Source organism: Vespa crabro, chromosome 22 (assembly GCF_910589235.1).
Source record: "Vespa crabro chromosome 22, iyVesCrab1.2, whole genome shotgun sequence".
Lineage (NCBI taxonomy): Eukaryota > Metazoa > Arthropoda > Insecta > Hymenoptera > Vespidae > Vespa > Vespa crabro.
In genome coordinates, this window is record NC_060976.1 from 3,134,015 (window position 1) to 3,146,837 (window position 12,823).

A 12,823-nucleotide genomic window follows, 5' to 3' on the forward strand; every position below is an offset into this window, starting at 1 on the left:
AAGAGAGATCGACTGGCTACGATCGATAGATCACACACGTACGGAGGTTATTACGAGCGTCGATGGTCGCACCTTGCGACGTTCACTTTTGTTCGACCTCGTAGCCTCGCTCGAATCGGAAAGTCGCGTTGAATTTATCACGGATTCCATAAACTCAGGTCGATCGATCGATGGATCAATCGATCGTTCGTTCATTTGATCGTTCGTTCGCGTGCCTCCTTTGAAAGTAGATTCTCGAGGCGTTTTACAATAACTATGTACATATGAGTATTGATTTTTGTTTTCTTTTTTTTTTTTTTGTTTTTCCTCTTTAATAGAACACCAACGCAGATAGGTGATCGTTTGGAGGGAATAAATGGAACTGAAAGGAAAGAGTTATGCATATATTTATTTATTTATTTATTTTCTTTTTTTCTTTTTTTTTTGTTTTTGTTCGTTCGTTTTATCTTTTTCATTTCAATTTATGCAACGTTATTAGATAATTTAAATCATAATATTACGTGGACAAATCCAATAGATCAGTGAATTTATAATTAATATAATTAATAATTAGTATGATTTGTGATGTTTTAAACGTTTCGAATATTCGAAGGTTAACTAATAGAAGGCAAAATTAGACTCGTTCGTTCGGGCAACGACATTTCGTTCGAGTCGTTATAATAGTCATAACGACGACGACGACATATAGCTTTAGCTGGTATTTTCTCGAAGCGTTAACTCGTCCGCGCTTAGTTGGTATTCCTCATGCAGTAACGCAGGTCAGTGTAGCTGGCTCCTACGCAGATGCACCCACATATAAGTCGAATCGAATCGAATCGAATCGAATCGAATCGAGTCTAGTCGAGTCGAGTGGAGTTGAGTCGACTCATATATTTACCAAAGAGAGAAGAGTCGAGCCTCTCCGCCGTCGTGTCGTTGTCCGTAATCTCGTTGCGTGCGTAACCGGAGATAAAAATGAATCTAAAAGAGTCTGGCGCGGTACGTTGCACTCGTGCATACGTCTGCATACGTGTGCATACGTGCGCGCGCATATATATGTATATGTGTGTGTTTACGAATTCACGCACACTCTCGCATTCGTACGTATGTATGTACGTATGTATTACTATATCGACTCTCCCTCGAAATAACTCTTCTTTGAACGATTTATTATCGAGCGACCGATGAAATTATTTTTTTACCGTATCGAATCAAAGATTTCTATCAGCTCTCTCTCTCTCTCTCTCTCTCTCTCTCTCTCTCTCTCTTTCTCTCTCTGTATGTGTTAATCCCTTTCAAGACAAGGCAAACATCTCTCTCTCTCTCTTTCTCTTTTTTTTTTTTCTTTTTTATCGAAACTTGGCTAATATAAAGGAGAGAATATATAGCGGTATATAGAGAGGAAAAGGTCGTGTTCAAATGATATATAACGTATTCCAAGGTTGAAATATTCCTAATTCTTGGCAAAGTACTAATTCACCTTGTCGCATTTCTCTCTCATCTTTTATAATTCTTTCATTTTCGAAATTCTCATCGAAACTGAAGGTAATCGTCGATCGTGTTTCCTTTCTTCCTTTTTTTTTATTTTCTCTTTTCTTTTTTTTCTTTTTTTCTTTCCGTTTCTTTTCTGGCTCTTGTGAACTTCTCTTGTTGAAAGAACGATATTGCCTAATGTTCTGGATGAAGATTTAGCCATCTCTATACTTCTCTCTCTCTCTCTCTCCCCCTCTCTCTCTCTATCTCTTTCTCTTTCCCGTCGTCTCCTTAGGTTCTGACGTCAGAATTCTGCCCTACTTTAGAGAAACTTCAACACCTCCGAGAACAGTGTCGTTGTACGCGTGATTGTAAAATCTTTCCAGGGACGATACATTTGCAAGGATTGTTAACAGTTCGATGAAGAAGAAAGAGATAAACTCGGAGAGAGAGAGAGAAAGAGAGAGAGAGAGAGAATATAGCAATTCATATTCGAATTTTGATCGAGCATCGATTTCGTCTTCTTTCTCAGTTTTGGCCAACTCTTACCATATGATGAGAAAGAGATAGATAGATAGATAGGTAGATAGAAATAGAGGAAGAAGGGAGAAAGAAAGAGAAAGAGAGAGAAAGAGAGAGAAAGAATGGGTTGAAGTGAGATAAAAGGAGTATGAAAGAAGGGTCAAAGTGGTGGACCGAATTTACCTGGGTGCGCTTGGTTAAGCTCTGTGACGAAGCTGAGTAACATTGCCTATGCGATTTCGATGGAAGCGAGGCCGCTTGCCCCAGTGAGAGGACATTAACCCGAAAGCTCGGTTACGAGGGAAGCCGAAGTTGACCGAAGTCGTATGATAAAGAATCGTGGAGGAGAGGGGGGAGATGATGAAGCTTCGCTGGTAGCAGAGTTGGTGCTACTAATGCGCAGGGGAGGAAAGGGGATTGATATTTTCTGTGACGTATCACGAAAATTCTTTTTCCTCGATGATGATGACGTTGACGATGATGATATTTGCGTTCTGTTATTTTCAATTTTTCAAATGTTTTTAGATTTTTTATTGACTTTCGTTCTTTTTTTCTTCAAACTGACACGTTTATAAAACAGGTAAAGATAGTTTACGAGCATTCGTAATTTTCTACTCGCAATCGCTATTTATATAGCTCGTTGATTAATATAGAGTTGGATAATAATTGTAGATCTTTCTCTCTCTCTCTCTCTCTCTCTATCTCTATCTCTATCTATCTATCTGTATCTCTCTTTCTTTTTTCTTTTTTCTTTCTCAAACTAAAATCAAACGCCAATACAAATATAAAACGTGCGCGTTATATAGCACGAGGAGCCCTTAAATATTCTACCGTGTTCATTCGTTCGTTTAGCCCCCGCCAAGTTCGACCTCGACCAGCAAGAGAGAGAGTACGAGAGAGATAGATAGAGAGAGAGAGAGAGAGAGAGAGAGGACGTTGCACTTTGACCGTATCTAATATAAGATACCGTGCGCTCAGCCAGCACCGAGCTCCGCGCACTAAACTAACGAGAAATATCGTCTTGCACGATCGTGAACGAGATGTAGAAAAAAAAAAAAAAAAATAGTACATCTCGTTCACGAGCCAATTAAAAAAAAAAAAAAAAAAAAAGAAAAAAACACAAGAAAGGAAAAATAAAACAAAAAAACTAGAATTTTTTCTACGATTGTATCGATCGGGTTTTTAAGAAAACGCATTGATAGGTATAATTAACACGTTAACGAAGATTATTGATAATTCAATCAAGTTTGCGAAAAATCAATTCTCGAAGAGCTTCGAGTAAATTTTTTTTTCTTTTTTTTTCTTTTTTTTTTTTTCTTCGAATACCTTTCCGAGATATTTTGAATAATTATCGAAATATGTATGCATGTAATATCTATTAGTAAGAAATAGTTACATAATTCACCTTGCATAGTCGGTTCTTACGAAGCCCGTTAGAAAAAAAGAAGATAAGACAGTTCAAGGAAGGCAACGATACACGACAATTTGACAAGTTTTACATATATATATATATATATTAGCGCTAATCAGCGAGGTCACTGATACATTTCTTTTCGATTTATATTATTAGTACCTACGAATGTAACAAGCATCTCGTAAATTAAAGTAAATCAGAGATAAAGAGGTAAAGATATATATATATATACTTCGTCACTGTACGGAAGAAAATTTTTCAATAAATATTTTTCTTCAATCTTTTCAAGAAAAAAAAAAAAAAAAAAATCTAGAAAAGTAGCAAGCACATAAAAATTATTTTAATCGTATTAAATGGCATATCATTTATATCAAAGGAATCTTTTTTTACGATAGGGTCAACCGGAAAAAGTGACTTGTTGCTCGAAAGAATTCAGAGGTGTAGAGAGAAAAAGATGCTGGTATAGACGACTATTATATACATATATATATATATATTTATGTATATATGTATGTATGTATGTATATATGTATAATCACTCTCCGATAGCCGGTGTATAGGGAATGTAGGTAACCGGGTCTTGTCCCTCTTTCGCAATGCTGTTATATAGGAGTAGGCTGCTGGTGGCTGAGGTAGGTTGACTGGAACGATAAAGTCAGGAAAGTCTCTCTCTCTTTCTCTCTCTTTTTCTCTACTCTATATCCAAAGTTGGAAAGGAGGTGAGAAATGTGAACGAGTTATACCAGAAATGATTTCAAAAGAGAGGAGAGAAAAAAAAAAGAAGAAAAGAAAGAAAGAAAATTACTTTTAGATTATCAATACTCTTATCTATACTTTTCAAATTTACAACGCTAATCTTATTCGTATATTCAAGTACAAATTTATGTATTATTTAAATTAGATGCAGGTTAACGCGTTGTAAATGCATACGTATATACGTAACGCGTATATAACGTGTATAAACGTTCGATTAATTTTATCCAAATTATAAAACGAAGAAGAAGAGGAAGAAAGTATTATATTGTGCAATTCGTTAGATGGAATCTGTTTAAAAATTTTCTCCTCGAATTTCCGATCGAATGAGAATATGTTGAGAAAGAGAGAAAAAGGAAGAAACGAAGCGATGTCCTGCAATTAATCAAAATAGATGGATTTCTTTTGTTTTAGGATACACTTTGATTGGTTTTAAAATCGTCGAAGGTTAGGCGGCGTCATCCTGGCAAAAGAGATAGGCTGTTAGAGGAACGAACGGTCATGCAAAGATATCGATGGATTTTCGATCGGTCAGGAAAGTATGCCAACGGTAGCGGGTCATCTAACGCTACTTAACGCGCGCCGATGCGCTCGAATGCGTTTGGAATGTGAACTCGTAACTAGAGGACAATGCTTCGTCGATGCACGTGGCTTAAACGCAACTATTCTATATCTCTATAAATGCAGTGTGTCACCGGTGCAATGTTTTCTTCTCGATAACATCGAATAAATAAATCAAATCTAACGAACGAACGAACGCGCGTACCACTATAGTTTTGCTTTGTCGGCGATTAAAAGGAAATCGCCAGAGTATCTCTCTCTTTTTTTTTTTTTATTTGTATCCGTTCGTTCATTCATGTGTAACATATTTACATATGTATATATATATATATATATATATATATATATATATATATATATATATATTTATATGCAATATTTCATTCGAACGTAAAAATAAAACTCTGGTAGGTTATATCTATTGTGGATCGATTAGAAAAATTTATTATCTAATAACGATTTACATGTATTCATACAAAATGCGAATTTGTCAAACGTCGAACGAAAATAATTAAAGAGTATAGAAAAGTGAACGGGGAAGGGGGGAGGACTCTAATCATAATGAATGGATTATTCTATTATTCGATTAATTGGATATTATAATTCATTCTTTATTGCCAAACAAACAGTTATCCCGGAAAAGTTACTACACTCGAGTTGTCGAAGCGAATCCGAATAGAGAGAGAGAGAGAGAGAGAGAGAGAGAGAGAGAGAGAGAGAGAGAGAGAGAGAGAGATATGTTGGTTAGGAGTCGTTGACCAATGTGCATTCCGCACTTTGGCTATACTCTTGAGCAATTGCATTTGATTGCCTTTGGAGACTTTCCTCTTTTACTTCTACCCTTACCACGCGCCTTGTCTTCGTTTTTCAATCTCATTGAAAGATAAAAGATTTTATTAAACATCTATCTTCCTTTTTTCCTATTTTTCGTTCTCATTTTTGGATTCGCCTCGCCGACATCTTTTTCTACTAATCGATTTAATTTAATCGAACGATCAAACGATAAAAATTATTTATACCATTATCATTTTTTTTTTTTTCCTTTTCTTCTCGATTCAACGAATTAGATTGATTATTATCAAACATCCAATCCTCGTATAATATATAAAAATCCAATTGAAAATGAATTAATTTATTGTATTATCTATGATATAAATTAATTAACCGTATAATATCTCTTTTAACTTTATTTGAAAGATTCGAAATAATCTTTAACATTATAAATATATATGTATTTACGTGTACATTATTGCAACTAGTAACTGTTGTATACGTATGGAATACGTAGCCTATATCCTTGTAACGATTAATCCTATCTTTATATGATCGTGGGTCGAACGAAGTCGTTATAATAAATAATCGAACTTCTCTCTTTTCTTTTCTTTTTTTCTCTTTCTCTTACATTTTTCTTCCTTTTCTTTTTCTTTTTTTTTTCTTTTTTCTAATCAAAGATCGACCCGATTTCTCTTCTCTTTGTGGGATATCATCGTAGGCCGATATCTGATATTTAAATATTCAGCGTTACGTTTTATCTCTCTATCTCTCTCTCTCTCTCTCTCTCTCTCTCTCTCCCTCCCTCTCCCTCTCTCTTTCTCTAACTATCTATCTCTTTTTCTTTCTTTCTCATAAGGAAGTCGCATTAAAGTCGTCATCGATGACGCAATAAGAGAGATGTCGGGTGAAAGCAAACCGAAAGCGCGGAAACGGAGGCGTCGTCGTAACTCTGCATTGCCGCACAGTAGTGTCTATTACGTTAGAGAGTAAGATCGGCTCGCTTAGACTATGCTAGTTGTGTTACGTTAGAACGAATTGTTGTCCCTACGACGACAACACAGTTAGAGCAGATAAAGTTCCTAGACCTGGTACGACAACAACAACGCGTTGTGTTGTATGACCAAGACGCGTTTTCACTCTCTTTTACGAACGATTCGACCAAACCCACCAATCGATATTTATCGATCGATCGATCGATCCGTCTACATATTTACGACTTTATCCCCGGAATTTTATCGTCCAACGAAACGGAACCTGATCTAAGGCCACTATCATGCAACGAATCTATTACTTTTCTATTCTTTAGGATAATAAGAACGACATGGAGAAATTTATCAACACGGTTTATTATTTTCAAACGGATACGAGAAGTATCCCTTTTGAATTTTTCTTCCCCCCCTACTCCCCGCCCCCCCCCCTCACCGTTTTTTCTTTTTAACTTGTCGCTTTCATTTTACGTCGTATAAGAAGTCTTTATTTAAAAGGAATTAGGGGAGTTCGATGGTGCTTTAAAAATGATAAAAAGGAATTAAACGCCCACGCAGATTTTTTTTTATTAAAACGTATAACGTGATAACGATTACTTGTATCGTGCGATAATATAATTGCTCGATATCAATGATTTTCTTTTTTTATACGTAAGAAATTTATGAAAGAGAAACTTTAGAGTGAATAAAACTCCGAGAGAGAGAGAGAGAGAGCAGGAGGAGGGAGATGCGAGGAGAAAAGAATTTTATTACATTCCGATGGCAGGCCTACATGAATCTCAAGACAATGGTTGTCCCAGGGATAAGCGAGTAGTCTGAATAGATAGATATGTACATACGTTAGTCTATCTATTGCTTACATACCAACGTATACACACATGCGTATATGTGTACATACATATATGAGCTTCTGGAGTTTCGCGTGGGACTCTGTCCTTTTCCGCACGTTGCAGCAACGCGTTCCTAACAGTTTCTTCTTTTTTCTCTTTTTCTTTTTTTTTTTTTTCCTCCTTTTTTTTTCCTTTCTTCTTTTTTTTTTTCTTCCATATATTTCAAAACCACTCGTTGATAATATACCCTACATACATACGTAATATCCTACATACTCGATGAGAATCCTCGCTTCGAATTGATTCATCGATCCTATCGATTGATAAATCGATCGATCGATAAGAAGATAAACATAAATGAATTTCTCAATGGTCCAATTTTCATTTTAATTCATTAATACGTTAAGCGTTTTATTTTACGAAGAAAACGAGGAAACGATCAATAATATAATCGCGTAAACGATTCTTAGTATTACATAAGTCAAGGAACGAGTTAAAACAACGAGGAAACGAATAATATTTGCCAGGAAAACGAACGAGCTCGAATTAAGAAATTTCTTTTTGTTTGATGTATGGGCAAATGAAATTTTTCTTTCTTTTCCTTTTGTTTCTTTCTCTCTCTTTTTTTTTCTTTCTTTCTTTCTGGAAAACAACTAAAGTCATTCACCGTTGTACATTTACATATATGTATATATATATATATATATATATATATATAGATAGATAGATATATCAAACTTTTGCGCATTTACGTATGTACATAGATACATACATACATATACATATATATATATATACACATATATATATATCTATCAACGTGCATACGAAAGTGAGGTCGGCTTGTGGACTGTAAAATACCTGGAACTCGTATACACGTAGCCCACTGGCACAGATTCGCACGGTACGCGAAGATTTTGCAACGTGAAACGACCCTCGTTAATCGCTGACGCGGCCACGATGCTCGGCAACCGACAACGCGTTCTTACGCTTGTATTTGTGCTTAAATGCATATATGTGCGCGCGCGAGAGAGAGAGAGAGAGAGGGGTGGGAGAAGGGAGGAGGAGAGGAGAACCTTCGCGAAAACCGTGAACCCAATTTGTTCCAATTTAATGGGCACCGTTAGCCAGTCACAATCGACAATTGTCGGCCTTCCTAGACGATTATCATAGACGAATATAATTTTTTTTCTTATTAGTTTCTTCCTCGCCTTTTCTTTCCTCGTACTTATTCTCCCTCTCCTTCTATCTCTCTCTCTCTCTCTCTCTCTCTCCCTCTCTTTCTCACTTCCTATCTCTCTGTTTTTTGTTTTCTATTTTTTTACTTGTCAATTTTAATTTCAATTTTTCTTTTTCCTTATTTCTTTTTTTTTCTTTTCCGTTTAGAAACGCGTGGACTTAAAAATAATATATACTCAGTGGTTGAATCGCCAATGTCGTTGTTACGATTTTATTATTATCATTATAATAATAATAATTATCATTATTTTTATTATTACAATCTCAAGGATCCGTTATTGCCACGATTATCTATACATATATTTTTTCATTCGGAATCCGATGAATTTCGTAATGACCGTGACAATTCTCATTTGAAAACATTTAATCATTATTTATAGACGTTATATTCTCTGATCATTAAGTTCGAGAAAAGGAAAGGGAAAGAGGGAAAGAAAAAAAAAAGAAAAAAAAAGAAGAAGAAGAAATAAAAAATATTTGAACGTTTGGACGTTTCGTTCCTTACGAAATATCTACCGCGTGCTTACTTACATCAACAAGGTCTTCTTATGATTCTTTTTTTTTCTTTTTTTTTTTTTTTTTTTTTTTACGTATGTCCTTCACCGCGAAGCTAAATGAGGAATCATCATTTCTCGTTCTTATGTATGACGACTTTAAACAGTTAAGACTTTAAGAAGAATCCCCATTGGTTAGGTGTGAGTTAGTCGTAGTGTCTCTCTCAAAGTTAAAAATTGAAAGAGACGTTCGTTTTATTCGCATGAGACGAATGATTTACGAGCTCTCGTCACGGTGGGCAGGCAAGGGAGGAACGAGCCATCTTGAAAATTTATGTTCATCGGCATAAAGAGATTCGTGAAAACCGCATAGCCATAAAATTTGGCCGCAAATCTCCCCGGTCTCCTTCCAAGCCCGCCGCCACCCACGTTCCCGTCTCCCCAGACCACCCCTCTCCACCCTTCTTTCTGGTTACCATTCGACTACTGTCGTCGCTCGTAAATCGTTTACTTGACGTGGTTGTCGTCCGTAGACAGTTAGTTAGTACGCGTTAGGTGTAAACGACAAGGAGTAGTAAAGTAAAGTAGAGTAGAGTAGAGATAGATAAAGATACGGAAAATTTCGCGTGGACCAAATAAATTTCTCATTTCCTTCGTACAGACGGATATAAAAAAAAAAAAAAAAGAAAAATCCGCCGACGAGTATATACAATTTCGTTTGGACTTAATAAGGGGGGAAAAAAAAAAAAAAAAAAAAAAAAAAGGAAAATGTTAAAAGTGAGAGCCGACAAATAATTGAAAAAAACCAAGAAAAAAGAAGAAAAAAAAAGAATAATCATCGTCCGTTATTATTATCAACATTCGCGTAAGAATGTACTTTTTTTTTCTTTTTCTGGATACTCTGAAATATTCAAAAAAAAAAAAAAAAAAAAAAAAAAAAATTATTGACAATTCTCTCAAGTAGACAGAGAGGAAAATTCTTAATCGAGTTAATTAGACGAGAACCGATGCGATTGAAAGATTCGAAGAAATAACTAGTTGAATACAGTTAGAGCGGTAGAATTTAGCCTCCCTCCCGTTAGACGTTCCTGGCCGTTGATACCACGTGACATACGATGTATGTACGTCGATTCGATGTTGAGGCAGGTCAGGGGAGAGATGCTTAGAGAGCGTGTTAGATTACGTTAGATCCAACCGTTAACAAGCGGTGCTAGCTAGCTAACTTGCAACCGGTTAACGTAGCACGGTAGCACTACGTCTCTCTTTCTTTCTTTCTTTCTCCCTCTCTCTCTCTCTCTCTCTCCTTATTCCATTCTAGTATACCCCCACTTTTGGAATTTCAATTCTTTCTCTCGCTCGCTCTCTCTTTCTCTTTCGTTCTTTCACCTGGGCCGAGGTTATTTTTCGTCGACTCAAACCACGTTACCACGTGCGGTATCAGAGCGTAGGTGTAAAATGCGACAAGAGGAGCGCGTTTTGAACGGCTTTCACTCTCTCCGAGTGTTGGTGAGTCAACGATGGGAGATAATTTATTCCTTGATTTTGTATCACCCTGGACAACGTTGTATTCCACGTGCATTACATACATACAGAAAACAAATATTATACATACATATATATATACATATATATATATATGTTTTTTTTTTTTTTTTTTTTTTTTTTCATACGAATTTTATTCCTTCTCCTTTAGTTGAGATTATTGAACGTTTTATGTATCGCAAGAAAAAGAAAAGAGAAAAGAGAAAAAGAAAGAAAACAAATGTTGACGCGTTAGACGAATATATTCATTAATGTTAATGAACAATGTTAAGTACTGGAACGATATAAATCAATCTAATTGATTTTTTACTTGGGCCATTTTTTCTAATATTCTTTTTTCCTTTCTTTTTTTTCTTTTGCATATGATGAAACGATAACAACAATGCCGACCGTTGTTGCGTACGTTAGAATTAGTAGAAGAAGCCTACTGGCAAAGAGGATGCGAAAAGCGTAATAAAGGCCAAGCGGAGTCCGTCGTACACAGCTCTGGGTTGTACACACCACGTCGACGAAAATCCTTGATCCTAATGACGGGTCAACCGTGCCAATTGGCCATAGGAACGGAACGGAACGGTTCTCTTCTCCGGGAGACTCGTACCGATCTATGTAAACGCGTAGATCTTCTTCCCGCATTCTACGTATCACAACTTGTACTCTTTTCCTATTTTTCCACCCTCCTCCCTTCGCTATGTCGAATAAGGTTCCTACTTATCGGATGAAAAGTTGTCGTTGATTAAAAAATATATTATTATTCCGCTGATCGACGATAATAAAATGAAAATTAACAAGGACGCGGTCGATGTAAATATTAAAAAAAAAAAAAAAAAAAAAAAAAGAGAGAAAGAAAAAAAAAAGGAAAAGCAATCTTTTAAATACACATTATTTCATCAAGTAATATTCTCGATATTGATACTACGTAATCTTCTTTGTCACTTTTTCTATTTATTAAAAAAAACAAAAAAAAAAAAACCATCGTCTCTCTCTCTCCCCCCTCTCTCTTTCTCTCTTTAATCCCGTTCTTCCAAGTGCTTTCAATTTTGTTATTATAATGAGGATATCGCCGATCTGTCGAGGGGGAAAATTTTTAAAAATCGGTAAAAAGTAAAAAAGGTACGGGGCATCTTAATGAGATAGTTACGAGCCTGATCGTTACATTCGCGCAGGCGCTTACGGTGCCGCGATACAACACGCCGCGAGAAACTCACTCGCGCACCGCGTCGCACGGCACACACACGAGAGACCGATTGAACCGCAGAGAGCGAGCGGAGCGAGCGAGCGAGCGAGCGAGCGAGCCTATCTAGCTGGCGCGAGGCTCACACGCAGCTACCGACGCGCGCGACGGCCACGCGGTGCGCGTTTATACAAATCTCTCGAGACTACTACAAACCGGCACCATTTTTTCTATTTATCTATTTTCATTTCTCTCTTTCTCTCTTTCTCTCTCTCTCTCTCTCTCTCTCTCTCTCTCTCTCTCTCTCTCTATCTTTCTCTCTGTCTGTCTCTCTTTCTCTGTCTAAACTCGCCTAACATATCTCGGTGATCTCATAAAAAAAGAAAAGAAAAAAAAAAGGACAAAAAAAAAGAACAGAAGAAGAAGAAACAAAAAAGAAAGAAAACCAAATCCTTTGCCCGCTCATTTGCTCTCTCATTCATTCACACTGTCACATATACTTTTCACTTTTCGTTTTTCTTTTCGTCGTCGTCGTCGTCGTCGTCGTCGTCATTGGGAAATAAATCGATCAATCAGAAAAGTGAACAAAATAATCTTTCGTCGTGTTGGATCATCAAGAGTGCAAGAAGACGAGTAAAAGGAAGAATAGGAAGAAGAAGAAGAAGAAGAAGAGGAGGTGAAACGATTTACGTCTGCGAGTTGTGCGTTTCGAATTGACGGAGGAGGATTAGGGGAGGAAGAGGAGGTGAAGCAGGAGGAGAAGGAGGAGGACGACGACGAGAGGAAGAAGAGAAGGAGGAGGAATAGAAGGAGGAGGAGGAGGAGGAGGAGGAGGAGGAGAAACGCGTCGCGACCCACGCGGCTCGACGAACCGTGACAGCGCTCCCGCGTGGCATGTTAACGCGTTGCCGTCGCGGCTTGTTTACGTTCCGCAAGCGGACGATAGCAAAAAAGAAAGAAAGAAGAAGAGGAGGAGGAAGGGAACACGTTAGATTCGAATAAATAATTTTTTTTCATCGGCGTTTATAGAAGGAGACAAAAATAATATAAAAGGACGAGGGATTAGAGAAGAAGAAGAAGTAGGA

At 36.9% G+C, this 12,823-nt stretch overlaps 1 protein-coding gene across 1 annotated transcript in view; it reads left to right on the top strand.

Moving 5' to 3' along the window:
- Nucleotides 1-12,823, top strand: part of LOC124431826 (nuclear hormone receptor E75-like) — a 150,172-nt gene that overhangs the window by 60,987 nt on the left and 76,362 nt on the right. The window lies entirely within an intron of this gene.